The following is a 15,995-nucleotide window of genomic DNA, read 5'->3' as shown; positions in this document are numbered from 1 at the left end:
TGGCTCTCTCCACAACATGCCAGTTTGTTTCTAGGCCAATAAAATAGGGTCTACTGCTACCTTGAGCCTCTTTTGAGGGTTCTTCTGATTAGGGCAGGCTCACCCAGAATAATCTCCCTTTCGATTAACTCAAGGTCAACTAATTAAGGATCTTAATTACATCTGTAAAATCCCTTCATTTTTGCCATCTTCTGTCCTTAATCAAAAGAATGATATCTCATCATTTTTACAGTCCCTACACTAAAGAGGGAGGGAATTATACAAGGATATGGATCATTGGCAGTGAACGCTGGGTGTTATATGCAACCAATGAATCACTGAACACTGTATCAAAAACTAATGATGTACTTGCTATATGTAGGCAAATTGAATTTAAATAAAAAATAATAAAAATAAAAAATTCTGCCTATCATATTATCAATCCTAAATTACAAATATTTTTTCTATTTTCACAAATGAGCTAAGAAATTTTATAATACCTTTATAGTAATATCTAAGGCTTAGATGCTATCATAGTACTGTCTAACAATTATAATCCAAACCATAAATGTGGACCACATATATAACTTTAAAACTTTTCATAGCCACATAAAGAAGAAGTAAATAGAAATAAGAGAAATTAATTTTAATAATAATATTATTTAACCAATATAATCAGAATATTATCCACATGTAATCAATTTAGAACATTATTAATGAGATATTATACATTTTTTTTCATATTAAGTCTTTGAACATCACATCTCAATTTGGGCTACCCACATTTCAAGTGCTTAACAGCCACAGGTGGCTGCTCTCTTGGAAGCAAAAGGATATTACTTGCCTTTTCAACAACCACCACCAGGTGTCATAAGGAGTTTACAACTTAGCCAGAGGCACCAACAAATTTCTTCTCTCTTGGTGACAATTGTTGGAATTCTATTTGTATTAACATATTTTATGCTTCCTGCATATTTGTAATTTCCCTTGAGGTTTTTGTCTAGAGAATTAAGAAATCAAACAATATAGATTTTACTACTTGAGCAATGAGTCCAAATTCAAATTATTTGTGTAGGAGACCCACAATTCCTTCCTTTTTCTATAATCTCATCCTAGATGATCTGACTCATGAAAGAGTTAATAATTATGAATTACATGTACATGCAATCCTTAACAAGATAATAACAATTACTTCAAAGATAGATCATTTCAAATGCCCAAGCAATTTTCACAACCTCAGAAGCAATTAAATGGTGTTCTTTTTACTTTCTCAAATTGTCTAATAGAACACATTAAAAATAGAAAACCAAGGTTTTAAAGAGTCACAAAATGTTCTTTTATTTTTATACCATTACTGCTATTTACTAATTGCCAACAAAGATTTCTACTTTTCACACATATAGTGAGCCCAAAAGGATTTTGATGTCTGAGTTTATTAACACTTATTACTTTGAAAAGCAGAATCACTTAAGAATTTAAATTTAGTTATTTGTAGGTTGTTATAAGATTCTTTTTTTTTTAAGATTTTATTTATTTATTTGACAGAGAGAGATCACAAGTAGATGGAGAGGCAGGCAGAGAGAGAGAGAGGGAAGCAGGATCTCTGCTGAGCAGAGAACCCGATGTGGGACTCGATCCCAGGACCCTGAGATCATGACCTGAGCCGAAGGCAGCGGCTTAACCCACTGAGCCACCCAGGCGCCCATAAGATTCCTTTTTAAATGAGAGATAAATGGCTTTGTTTTTATGTTCCGTTATTCTAATTTTTAGAGTTTTGTTCTTTCAACATTTTCTAGGTGAAACTATGTATTTAGAGATTGAGACATCTCAAATACTTTCTCCTTAACTTTCAGAAAATAATAAATAATACTAATACCATCAATATTAAAAAATTAAAAAATATAAACAGATGCAATCATGAATGTATGATCATGAAGATGATCAGAACCAATCATGAGTATCAAAAAGATAAACCTGTGAGTTTTATCATAGACTTCTTTAAAATGAATTTATTTACCTGCACTGTAGTTTTATTTTAATAATTAAGCTTTCTCTTTGTCCTATTAGTCATAGAAGTATGATGTCCATAATATAAAAATAAACCTGATTCTAATTATATATATAGAGAGAAGCAATAATTATTCATCTCTTGATTTACATTATCAACTAATTTCAAAAGAACTGAATCAAACTTGGCATCTTACTAACGAAACTATTAAGGATAAAAGTGGCCAGTGGTGTTGCCATAACTATATAACAAGACAGAAGAGTCACTACGTGGAGTTGTTCGAGTTATTTATTTATTTGAGAGAGAGAGAAAACATGAGCAGGAGGAGCAGAGGGAGAAGGAGAGAGAACCTCAAGTGGACTCCACATGAGCACGGAGCCCAGTGCAAGGCTTTATCTCAATGCACTGAGATCAGGACCTGCACTGAAACCAAGAGTCCAGCACTTAACCAACTGCCCCCCTCGGTGTCCCTCAAGTAATAATTTAAATAAAAGCATAAAGTTTAAGGTTTTATATATATACTTTTTTCCTTTCTGTTTGGATAAACCTCTTTAAACACATCCAGGAAAATTTAACCATACATAAATGTTTCATAAGCCAGCTTTTTAGTAATAATTATGTACATAAAAATCATATTACAATTTATCTTATTTCTTTCTTGAAGAATTTTTAGCAATATGAAGGCTGAAGGCTTAATTTGTTTGTTCTTTTTGAAAGCACAATGCTCAGATAGTCCAAAAGATGGCAGCCAACATCTTTGTAAAGTAAATTATGTTGCTACTTTGTCATGGTAATTTCAATGTTTTTTCTTTATTTTAATAACATCAACACTGAAACAATCATTAAAAGAATAAAAACTGCTGAAATTCTAAATGTGGATATCTCATTGTTTAAGTGGGTTTAAAAGAGATTCCTCAGAATATTTTACAAGGCAAACTGAATAGATTTCTCTTTCCCTTTTTTAAGTTCTGCCTACAGAGCAGTGGTTTCTGTCAGAATATTAATCTAAAATTACCTGTAAAGAAGTAGGATTAAAGAATAAATTATAGGGGCACCTGGATGGCTCAGTCAGTTAGGTGTCTGCCTTCAGCTCAGGTCATGATCCCAGGGTCCGGAGATCAAGCCTCACATCGGGATCCCCACTCAGCGAGGAGTCTGCTTCTCCCTTTGACCCTCCACACTCTTCTGCTCTCTCTCTCAAATAAATAAAATCGTAAAAAAAGAATAAATTGTAATATAAGTGATTATTTCAGCAGTATTAAAATTAAACACATGAAATATTAATATGTCATTTAAAAAGTATGTCAGAACTGATAGTTGAGTTCTTTAATAATATATACCTTTTTTGTTAAATTCATAAATAAAATTAACCCATTTTTATGGTAGGTAAGAAAGATTCTTTATAAAGCAAGAAAAGGATCAATACAGTGAAGATTTTGTTTATGTATTTGTTTTAAGAGGCAATTTTACCCTATAAATACATTATTTTTTATAATATGAAGCTGTTTTGTTATGGGATTTTTACAGAGTCAAGAAAGCGTTGTCTTGTTTTGGGTCTTTGATCAATTACAACGATGGACCTAGGAAACTTTGCTTTTCTGAATTGCAAAATTCAAATAAGGAACTCCTTACATCAGCATATTAGTTTTTTAATGCTGTGCAACAAATTTCCTTAAACTAAATAGCTTAAAAAACACCCATTGATTAGCTCACAGTTCTGTAAGTCAGAAGGCTGGGCATAACTCAACTCATTTTCCAGTTTAAGATGTTTGCTCAGCTGTGTTCTCATCTGGAGCTCATGTGGATGTGGCAAGATTCAGTTTCTTGTGCTTGTAAGACTGAGATCCCCATTTCTTTGCTGATGGTCACTCAGGGGCTTCTCTCAACTCTCATAGGTCACCCAAATTCCTTGCTATGTGGCTCTCTATACTCAAAGCCAGTGAAAGAGAATCTCTCATACAAATCCTTCTGATGCTCTGCGTCACTTGCCAGGAGGAAACTGGTGCCTTTTAAAAGCTTACCTGATTTGTGGTGCAGGGGTGGCTCAGTCCATTGTGTCTCTGCCTTCAGCTCAGATCATCATTCCGGAGTCCTGGGATTGAGCCCTGCATTGGGCCGCCTGCTCAGTGGAGAGCCTGCTTCTCCTTCTGCTGTGCTCTCACTCTCACTGTCGCTCTATCTCAAATAAATAAAATCTTTAAAAAAAAAAAAAAAAGCTTATCTGTGTAGGCCAAACTCAGTGGGGGTAATATCCTAATTTTTAGGTCAACTGACTTGGGGTCTAATTATATCTATAAAATGCCATCACATCTAGATTAGTGTTTCATTAAATAATTGAGAGAAGGTATGTGTGTACATGAGGGTCTGTGAATCTCGATGCCATTTTGTTTTTTATTTTTAATTTATTTTTATTTTTTACTTTTAAAATTTTCCACAGGTGAGTTCTACCGAACTTTTTAAAAAAGTTTTTTTTTTTTTTTAAGATTTTTATTTATTTGCCAGAGAGAGAGAGAGAGGGAGAGAGAGCGAGCACAGGCAGGCAGAGTGGCAGCAGAGGCAGAGGGAGAAGCAGGCTCCCTGCTGAGCAAGGAGCCCGATGTGGGACTCGATCCCAGGACACTGGGGTCATGACCTGAGCCGAAGGCAGTGGCTTAACCAACTGAGCCACCCAGGCGTCCCAAAAAAGTTTTTATTTAAATTCCAATCAGTTAACATACAATTTGATGGCCATTTTAGAATTCTGCCTACAAGAACAGATTGTTTTTATTGGGCTTAGAATACCACCTAAGTGGTCATCGATAGATAAATGGATAAAGAATAACGAAATAATATTCAGTCTTAAAAAGAAAGAAATCCTGCCATTTGCAACAACATAACATTTTATAGTGTATATTATCCATATTATGTTGTCTGCCATATGCTAATTAAATTCATATTATTTCATTTGCTCTTCATAACAACTGTAGAAAGTATTTATAACTAAATTTTACAGATGAGAAAACAGGATCAGAGATAAATAACTTTCTTAAAGTCACACAAATAACAAGTAGTAGAGCATTATCTAAAAGCTTCTGAAACTAATTCAGAGTTATTATGAATGTATCACTGTCACCCCCATCTCTGTTTCTTGAAGAAATCAAATTCTGTAACAGCTGATCTTCTGATAAATTCTTGCCACATTTTTCTCATAATCTCATCTCTGGAAAGGTCAAAAGAGACTAAGGGGAATTGCTTGTGATTAATTCTAAATAAGAAAGATTTGATTGACGATGGGGGAATAGATGTGCATCTTGAGAGAAATGCTAAGCATAGTCCAGTATAGAGAGTGGATTTTAGAAAAGAAAATTTCAAAAATTGCAGAAAAAAATTTCGCATGAAACCATGGCTGGAGACTTAACTGAAAATGTGGCTTGAGATGGTTGGGAAGTTTGAAAGGAAATGCAGAATGTATCTACAATGTGTTCCACGGATAATGAATAGGGAACTGCAACGGAAGAAACCAATGTGAATAACATGCCACAAGGAGACTTAGAGGCTTTGTATAGAAGATTGGAAGAAAATGAATACCAAGCGTGGTAGGGGTTTATAAAGTGATAATTAGGAAGACTAAGTTCATAATAAATTTGTTTTTTGAAATATCCTACAAATAATTAAAATATGGAATTAAAGCATATTTTGAAGCAAGAAGGAGAGGGAACATGAAGTAAAGGCAAGCTTGCCATTTAGAGTCATTGGTGTAGTGTTTACAGAGGTTAGGAAAAAGTGCAAGTACTCAATCTGTATTTTGCTCCTGTTTTACCTATTAAAAGGGAAAGGCCTCCAAATTAAGAAGCAAACATAACTAAGAGGAAATTGAAAATTGGTAATAAATTAAGTATAGTCACTTCAATGAATTCATATTTTGGGGCTGATTGACTTATATTTTAAAAAATGCATGAATTTTTCTTTTCTTACTTGTGATCAAAGAACTGTCCGAAACTTTTGAGGAATGCTGAAGAACATGAGAAGTTATGAAAGCCTAGATAAGCAAATTTGATTTTTTTTAAAGAAAGATTTTATCTATTTATTTGATAGAGATCACAAGCAGGGAGAGCAGCAGAGAGGGAGGGGGGGGACACAGGCTCCCCGCTGAGCAGAGAGCCTGAAGTGGGGCTCCATCCCAGGACCCTGGGATCATGACCTGAGAGGAAGGCAGAGGCTTTAACCCACTGAGCCACCCAGGCACCCCGACTTTGATTTTTTTTAAAAAGATTTTGTTTATCAATTTGAGAGACAGACCAGCAGAGGGAGAGGGAGAGGCATGCTCTCCGCGGAGCAGGGAGCCTGATGTGGAGCTTGATCTCAGGACCCTGGGATCATGACCTGAGTCAAAGGCAGATGCCTAATCTACTGAGCCACCTGGGCACCCAGAACTTTGATTTTTTAAAAAATAAGCAACTAAAGACAAACAATTTTGGTTTTCAGGGCTGGAAAATGTGAATCTTATAAATTATAGTCTAGTATATGGATTTTGAGCAAAATACTGAAGGAACTGTTAACCAGGCCAGGAAGAGAAATCATATTTGTGCCAAGATCAATGCATGCCAAATTAGTCTTTTTTTCTGTTCCCCCCACTTGCTTTTCCATATTGAAAAAGGATATCCCATGATGCAAAATGCATAGTGAAAGAAAAGGATCCTGACAAAGTTGAAATCCCTCTAATACTGAAAAAAAAAAACAGAAATAACATAATAACTGTAAGGATTTGTATATATATAAGCACGTGACAATGATAATCATCTTCAAGTTTAATTTGGATGTAGCCTAATGATCACATATTATTATATGGACTCTTTGGAGGAAAGGCAGTATTTAAAAATAACAGTCAAAATGATATTTGTGCTTTTGTCTTATGTTGATTTATTTACTCAACAATCTTTATTACTAAATCCACTTCCTAGGTTTTAGACCGTGCTACAAGTTCAGGATACAATGGTAAATAAAGTCCCAAACCTTGAAGTTTCACGATCTAGGTGGAGATAAAAACATAAAAAATTATAAAATATTGTATCATAATATAATAATTCATATATTAATAAAATTATTATATGATAAATAGACTAAAACAAGAGTCAATTGGAATACAGAAGAGGTAATAATTAACTTTGCCTCTACTAATAATTCCAGGATTTTAGAAAAGAAAATCTCAAAAAGTTCAGAAAAAAAGATAAGCATGGAACCATGTGGGAACATTTGTGTTGAGTCTTGAAGCGTTGATGGTAAAAGGAAAGTTACAACTGCAGGAAATAGGGGTTGGCTGTGAAAAATCATAGCTTCGGACAGAACTGTGTCCTCAGGGTCAACAAGCAGCTTAGTATTCCTAAGAAAATAATGTGCACATGAGGTGGAAGAATGATGGAAGTTGCAGAGGTAAAGGAGGTAACAGCCAGTAACAGACATCTGACATTAAACATGCTGATGGATTGGTGAGGGGTGAGAAGTAATAATGGCCCAATAAGACCTGTCTTTCAGGTCAAGCTAGTAGAAAAATCTTGGATTCTAAAGATCTTATTTTATAAGAAATAAGGAGCTATCATAGAATTTTAAGGAGAGGAAAACATCATTTGATTTCTTTTACAGAAAGGTCTCTCTGACAGCAGAAAAGGGGTTGGATTTGAGGAGGCAAGATGGGAGGTATGAAGGCTACTGAACTTTCGTAAGAGATGAATTAAAGCAGTGGATGGTGAAAGAAAAGGGAGGGGTAAATTAAGTTTGGAAAACCCACCAATTTCATTAACTAATTGGAAATGATATTTGATGGAAAGGAAGGAATTTAAGGTAACTACTAGGTTCCTAGCTCAAGTAACTAGTTGGATGACAATGTCATTAACTGGGTCAGGCACATAGAGAATCTTCTTCTTCTTATTTTAATGTAAGCTCTACACGTGATGTGGGGCTCAAACTCACGGCTCCAATATCAAGAGTGCTATGCTCCACCAACCAAGTCTGCCAGGCACCACGAAGAGAATCTTATTTTTGAATAAAAATTTATGTGATAATGTTGAATTTGAGGCATTTGTGGGAATTTGGAAGGCGATGCTCAACACTGGAAGATGCAGGTCTGGAACCGAGGGTGGACTTGTGAATCGTTACTGTGTAAGCGGTTCCTGAAACCCGAAACACTCTACTCCTCAGAAGCTGTTTTAAATATGTATGTTGCCTTCTTGACCCGTACTTTTTTTTCTTTAATATGAAGCTAAAAATCAATTTGAAATGTATCCAAATGTGAATAATATCATGTTTGTTTGAATACATATTTATAACTATATATTTCAAAAGTAAGCTCCAAAAATTTGTGGATAAAAGTTATATAACTTTTTTTCCCAAGTCCATTTAAAGACATGTTATTGTAGCTTAATACCTAAGCAGTATCATACAGCATTTTATAAGGCATGACAGTATTTCTAAGAGTAGTACTTCAAATTGTTTTTATGTAACACATTTAGCACTTTATTTAACAAAAAGCCTTGTGTTGTTGAATAGTATAATTGGTAGACATATGCATTTATTTTTTTCTTAAAAATACCTATTACCTTATAGGCTAGATTAAATAAATGCCTTTTATCCAGCTTCCATAAAACCCTGAATATCATTTTACCATAGCACTTATATTATTACATTGAAACGCTCTCTTTACATTTTATCATCAAACAGCTCCCTCTTCCCTCAGCCACCACCCTAGATTATGAAATAGTCTATAACAATAGCTTTCAAATCTTTTTGCCTTCAGGTATCATAAGAAATACCTTTTATGTGAGTTACCTATAAAACTGAAATTAAATTTCTTGAAACAATATTTATATTTGCTGAGGGAAATATACTCTGATATCTTCCATTCCATTCCATTTCTTTAGAACATTGGTGCAACCCAATATATTGATTTAATGAAACTCTAATTGATCTCAAGCTGTGGTTTGAAAAACGTACTCCAAGGTGTGTCTTCCTGATGCTCATATCTCTGATGTTTAGCACAGGCTCTTGTGCTGTTGGTTGAATGCAGACCTATGGAATTATTTTAGATAGTACTGCAGATGTAAATTCTAATATAGGAAAAAAGAAGCTGCTTCCACTATACTCAGAATAGGATTTTCTAAATTCACATTTTAAGAGGTAACATATCCATGAGCCATGAATTGTGTTAAAAAATAAAAGACTGTAAAGCCTTATTGCTTTGCATTTTTGTAATTCTCCTAATACCAGTGTGACTTATCCACATGCATCCAAGGGTAACATACTGACAAATTCTCAATTAGTACAAGCATTTCTGAGCTTTTAGTAGGCAGCTCTCATATATTAAAAGCTTTGTCACTTTTAGCATGGAAAAAACATAGAAGCCAAATGTTTAGAGTATATAGAGGAGCTCAATTTTTTATTTAATGTTATTAAGTATGAGGAAAATTTGTACATTTAAAATTAGTACTCAGATAGACTAATATATCAAGAGAACATTATCCCATTTCACTATGCATAATAAAGTCTTAAAAACCTAATGAAATGTTGCATATAAAAATCTTAGTATTTGTATTTATATTTATATAACATTTTTGTGTTTTTATATAATATATAAACACATCCATGTATGTGTTTTATATAGTGTTTTTGTGAACTATACATAAGTATACATAAGTAAATGAATAAGTATCTGTTATAGAATTTATAATACATTAACATTTATATATCTTTTCCTAACAGCCTCTCTTACTCTCTGCTCACTTTCACAGCTAAATTTCTAAATTTCAACCTGCTTCAGTCAAATTTTGTCCCAGTCATACCACTGAAAATGCCTTTGCTTCAATTATCAATGACCCCATCAATGCCCATTTCAAAGACACTTTAGGACCTTATCTTTCTTGCCAATTTTGTTCAGTTTTGATACTGTGGTTAGTTTTGAAATTTCCTTTTTCCTTGGCTTCTTTGACACCATTCTTTTCCAGTTTTTTTTTTCTACTTTTTATTTGTTACTCCTCAATTTTCTCCCTGAAATCTGTTCTACATAGTCTCTTAGAGGGTCTCCGACAGGACTGAGCCCTAGTTGAGTACAGTGTAATCCACATGTCAGTGTCCTTTTATTGGCTTTATTCCCTTCCCTGGTTGATTTTCCCACTCCTGCTTCTGGATCAACTCCAACACAAGCTATTTGCACTCATGGTCTGAGAAACATATGTTACATGCATTGCTTCTGGACGAGAATAATGCTTCTCCTTCTCTTCAATCTTCCACATTTTGAGTACCTCTCTTAGACAGAATTTAAAACAGAAAATTGCTTGCCAAGATGTCTGGGAAATGTCATTTTTAGGTTCTTACTCCTTCTGGTACTGTGATTCCTAACTTGCTGCTATTCTCGATTTTAGGTTAAAAGAAATCACTATTTTTGATGTCATTTTATCAATGATTATCGATTTTGAGCTGCTTATATAATCAAACAGTACGCAGCAATACATTTAGAGACTATAAAGTACAGATGGATTTTAATTTAAAATAATTCATTTATAGCTCTCTTACTAAAGAAAATTAGTGCATAATGTTCTCCAAATTTGTTTATAAATCAAGAGTCAGGAAGATTGGAGAGTCAGGAAGATTGGCTGTGGGTCATGTCCCAGTAAAATTGGCTTCATTCAGAATATTTGAGAGCTATTTCAATAGCTAAGGTATTTGAGGGCTTAAGTTGTGTCTCATTCATCTTTGTGTTCCCAAACCTAGCACAAGTCTGGGCATTTACTATGTCAGATTTCTCTCCACCCAGGATGGGGCTTGAATTCATGACCCCCAAATCAAGAGTCACATGCTCTACCAACTGAGCCATTTTAGTTTTATTTTAACGCTCTATAATGTTTGTTGTTACGATATACAAGAAAATTGAGCAAGAGAACATGTAATTTATTTTACATCAAACTTTAAGATGTCATATCTAAAACCTTTCTAAAAATTTGAACCTCTACATCATAAAGAAAACATAGAGAATATATTTGCAAACTTGGAGTCAAATATTTCTTAGGTAAGACATAGAAAGCACAAATCATAAAAGGATAAGATAATAAATTAAACTTCATAAAAATTGAAAACTTCTGGTTATCAAAATACCATTAAGAAAGTGATGTAAAAGTGAAGTGAATAGACATTCATGGATTTTAGAAAATATGTGCAGTACTTATATTTTAAAAAAGGGTTTTTATTAGAATCTATGAAGAATTTCTAGGACCCTATAATAGCTTTTGTGTTGAGATCTATCATCCTTCCTGAAATAATTTTCAAGAACTGTGAGAGACACATTTGAAGCTAGGTTTTTTCCATATGAATATCCGGTTGTTCCAATACCTTTTGTTGAAAGAACTTCTCTTTCTCCATTGAATTACTTTGATGTGTATAAAAATCAATTGACCATATAAATGTGTGTCTATTTATAGATTCTCTTATTTTATTCCATTGGTCTATTTGTCTACCCTTGAGCCAATGTCATGGTGTCTTGATTACTGTGTATTTGTTGTAAATTTTGAAATCAGATAATGTGAATTTTCCAATTTTGTTCTTATTTTTCAAGATCATTTTAGGTATTATGTAACCTTTTCATTTTTACACAATTCTTATAGTTTCATTAATTTCTACATAAAGGAGATTGTTGTGCTATGCCTGGGCTCCACGTCTTTGTGCAGTAGTTTGGAAAGTGTCTCCACACCAAAATCTGGGGAATGAGGGACTCATCTCAGTCTCATAGATTACTGTTCTGTGTTACATGTCACCAAAAATGTGTCATCTGATGCTTCATCTATTTTGTTCAGCTTTATAGTTTTTTAAACCAGAATAGTTAATCTAGTACTGGTTACTCAGTCATGGTTGGAAAAAGAAATCTAAGATAGAATTTTAACTAGAATTCCACACAAAAATAGTAGTATATTATACAGGAAGTGTGACTATTCTTTCTAATTACTGCAGTGCAGAACTGTAGATTAGAATGTACAATACAATACTGTATAAACAGATAACACTTATATGCAGATGTTTAAAAAATCAAATGAACTTTTTGGTTGAACAAACTGATATGGTTCTGCATGATTAATATTTTATATTTTTTGTTTGTTGACCATTTGAATAAGTTATAATTTCTCATTAATTTGGTAATTAATGAAGGTAAACAATTTTCTCCTTTTCCGAACTTTGGAAATGAGTGCGGGCATTTTGGCTAAAAGTCTATTTTGAGTCTGATTTACATAACTGCTGTTTTTTTTTTCTTGTGTTGTGTTTAATACCAATGACAACAGGCATATATTTAAGGAATCCACTAATTTGAGTATGTAGCAGATAGGCCAGCTGGATTATAGTTTGTATTTGGTAAATGTGGCGGAAAATCTACTTGGGACAGAAATTTAAAGCCATGAAATCAGATGCTTCCTATACATCGTTTAAAATTCTGTAATTTCGGGATACTGTTTAAGTGATGTTGGTTAAGCGACTGCCTTCAGCTCAGATCATGATCCCAAGGTCCTGGGATTGAGTCCCACATGGGGCTCCTTGCTCAGCAGGGAGCCTGACTCTCTCTCTCCCTCTGCCTGCCACTCCCCCTACTTGCACTTGCTCTTTCTGTCAAATAAATAAAATCTTAAAAAATAAAATAAAATAAAATTCTGTAATTTTGAAAATAAGTGCATAGAGTTCTCTGAGATTCGTCTCTACCTAAGTTTTTATGATATTATTTTTAGCATCACATGAATGTGCTTAATAATGTTAAGCACATATAAACATTTACAAAGACACAACATGAAGAGTTATGATGAGCTAACAAACATTAGGAAGTTGGTTAAAGTAGCACTGACTTTGCTTGAAATATGGTCAAAAAGGTATTATTTGATGGTTCCTAATGAGACGGTAGTGAAGTCAACTAAGGGAAATGATGAAACTTAAATATATTAGAATAACTCAACATGAAGTATAATTGCATGTCCAATAATTAGATAATCCCAAACTTCCTATGGGCCACAAAAAATATTATCTTAAGATTCCAATGATCATTTTATTGTTCATTTAGTTTTGATAGTCAAATGTGGAATCTAACTCAAGTGACAGTGTTAAGACATTAACACTTTTCTTCCTTTCCTTAATTCCCATACAATATTAAAAAAAATCAAAAGCCTCTTTTTACATCATTTGATTAAACAATGTTATGTCCCTTTGCATGTAGGTGTTCCACCAAAGCAATGAAAAGGGAGGAAAGAAGAAAGAATGGGTTGAGGAGACAATCTGAAAGTAAAATAAATAGAAGCTTATGACCAATTCAATGTTAAGGGTAAAAAAATGAGAGAAAGGAGAGATCGTACATTCAAACTTTCATTAATTTGTTAGTTCATTTATTTAATAAATCTAGATTCAATTCTTGATTTAACATGCTGGGAATAAAAGTGGCTAGGACCAGACTCCTTTCCCTAGGAAGTAAAAACACATCCAATGTAAAAAAAAAAAACAAAACCACACAATGTAATATGTTTTATTTTAATACTCCACTACTGTATATTTAGTGTACTGAGGAAAGTCAGATGAGTGAACGAATAATTACTAGAGAAAACATGTCAAGAGTCCAGAGAAGAGACAGTGTTTACCTTTAATATTTTTTAAAAAAGATCTTTCCAGGGAGAGATATGTGGCATGGAAGGTTTGGGGCTGAGAAAAAAGTAAACAAAGGTAAAGGGTGTGGGATGCAAGGTGTATTTGGAAAAGAGGAAATAGCTTGGCATGAGTGGTTTTCAGACATGTTAGGGGGGTATTGGGGGAATGGGCCTGAAAAGCTTAGCTGTGAGTAAATGGCAATGAGTCTTATAAGTGAAGATTTTTGAATTATATCTTACAGGTTATTGACAATGATTATAGATTTTTAAAAAAAGATATATTTATTTATTTATTTAAGAGAGAGAGAGAGAGAAAGAGAGCAGGGGGAGGGGTAGAGAGAAGGAGAGAACCTCAGGCAGACTCCCCATTGGGCATGGAGCTTGAGGCAGGGCTGGATCTCAAGACTCTGAGATCTTGACCTGAGTTGAAATCAAGAGTCAGATACTTACAAATCCAATATGTAGTATGAAAATATGTAAAAACAAAACAAAACAAAACACCAAAACCAAATACATAAGGAATTATACCCCATTAAAAAATATAAATGCACCTCAGGGTGACTGGGTGGCTCAGCCAGTTAAGCAGTCTGACTCAATCTCAGGTCTTGATCACTGGGTTTTGGGTTCGGACCCCACATTGGGCTCCATTCTGGGCATGGGTCTTACTCTAAATAAATAAATGAATAAATAAAAATATATAATGTACCTTCTGTTGATTTAATGATTATTGAAAACTATTCTGATTTAAAAGTAGCTTCTAAGGGCACCTGGGTGGCTCAGAGGGTTAAGCCTCTGCCTTCAGCTCAGGTCATGATCTCAGGGTCCCGGGATGGAGTCCCTCATTGGGCTCTCTGCTCAGCAGGGAGCCTGCTTCCCCCTCTCTCTCTGCCTGCCTCTCTGCCTACTTGTGATCTCTCTCTCTCTGTCAAATAAATAAATAAATAAAATCTTTAAAATAAAATAAAATAAAGTGAAAGTTGCTTCTATAAAATGTCAAAGTAATACATATTTTTTGCTTTCCTAGCTGTCCTAATATAATGAATAAATAAGTATTTCTATTGCAGTTGAATAGCACTACTAGTATTTCTTAGCAAAAATGTAGTATTTATTACACATAGAAAAGTAGGCATTGTCCTGTATTCAAATTTTCATGTTTGATTTCCATTAAAGTGTTTTCTATAATTTATAAGGACAACACACACAAAAATAAAAAGATGAGGTAAATATCTTACAATTTTAAGATGTTACTTGAAACTTAATACTCAGATATTCTTGATGCCTAGGCTCTAGAATGATGCTTAAAAAAATCCTCCATAAAAAAACAAAACAAAAACAAATAGGAAGTCCTCCATAATGACAATGATATGACACATATATGAACCACACAATGAATAGCAGGTTTCTTGGTCTTGGTCTTTAACGAGTAGGCAAATACTGTTCTTCCCTCTTCTTACAGAACAATCATGACTAAGTTTTGCCAAAATTTTTGCTTTGGTGTGGGTTTACATGAGGACCATGCTATAGTTAAGAGCAGCTAGAATATCATTCAAAATTTCCATGGTATTTAACTCATGTGGAAAGAATGTCTGGTCAGTTTCTTGAATCTGACAGGTGAAAGAGAGGTAGGAGGAAACATTCCTGGCTCAAAAGAGTAAAAATAAGTCACTGTCCAAGAAAATCTACAGCAAGAGAATCCTGCTGATAGAGATATTTTAAGTAGACTCCAGAATCCTAGTAGCCCAATATGTATATCGTCTTTATTCTTCAAATTCTCAGCATGTTAACTCTTTCATGATCAGGTAGGTGATGACAAGAAGAAGGATGGCGAATAGCACAGGGAATTGAGAGGAACTGGACTGGCCACCTATGGCTTGGCCACCCGCATCCATTGAGAAAATGCCATTGTACTGATTGGGCAGACCCGGAGACCCGTCCCAGTCCCGCTGAAGTAATGAGCCCTTCCTAGGCTCTGATGACACCCTGGCTGAGAACTCCACCCATAAGTTGGGGGCCACTTGGTTGCATCTGTCCTTGTTGTCCACTTCACCCTCACTCCAACTGTCCCCCTGAGTGAAGGGAGAAAACGCCAGCCAGCAGGGCAAACGGGACAGGACAAAGATGCTGAGGCATCTTTGCAGAGCAGCCAGGCACCTCCTGCTCTCCATGAAACACATGGGGGGAGGAGGGACAAAAGTTGCCTTAAAATGACATGAGGTTGAAGTCATCAGAGCCCACTAGAGTCATAGCATCATTAATTCTTTGGCTTAGTTGGTCCAGTATATGAGTGCTCAAAGGTATTTAGAGCTGGCAAAGATAACTCAAGAATGTTAGTCCAATCTCTACTTTTGAACCAGAAGTGGGAGTTTTACCACTGA

At 34.5% G+C, this 15,995-nt stretch overlaps 1 pseudogene; it reads right to left on the bottom strand.

The window, feature by feature from the left end:
• Window positions 1–15,122: 15,122 nt before the first annotated feature.
• Window positions 15,123–15,785, bottom strand: LOC125095573 (ADP-ribosylation factor-like protein 6-interacting protein 6; annotated as a pseudogene).
• Window positions 15,786–15,995: the final 210 nt, after the last annotated feature.

The sequence above is a fragment of the Lutra lutra genome, chromosome 3 (genome assembly GCF_902655055.1).
Source record: "Lutra lutra chromosome 3, mLutLut1.2, whole genome shotgun sequence".
NCBI classification, from domain to species: domain Eukaryota; kingdom Metazoa; phylum Chordata; class Mammalia; order Carnivora; family Mustelidae; genus Lutra; species Lutra lutra.
Note: the sequence above shows the minus strand (reverse complement) of the source record. Positions and strands in the feature narration are given on the sequence as shown.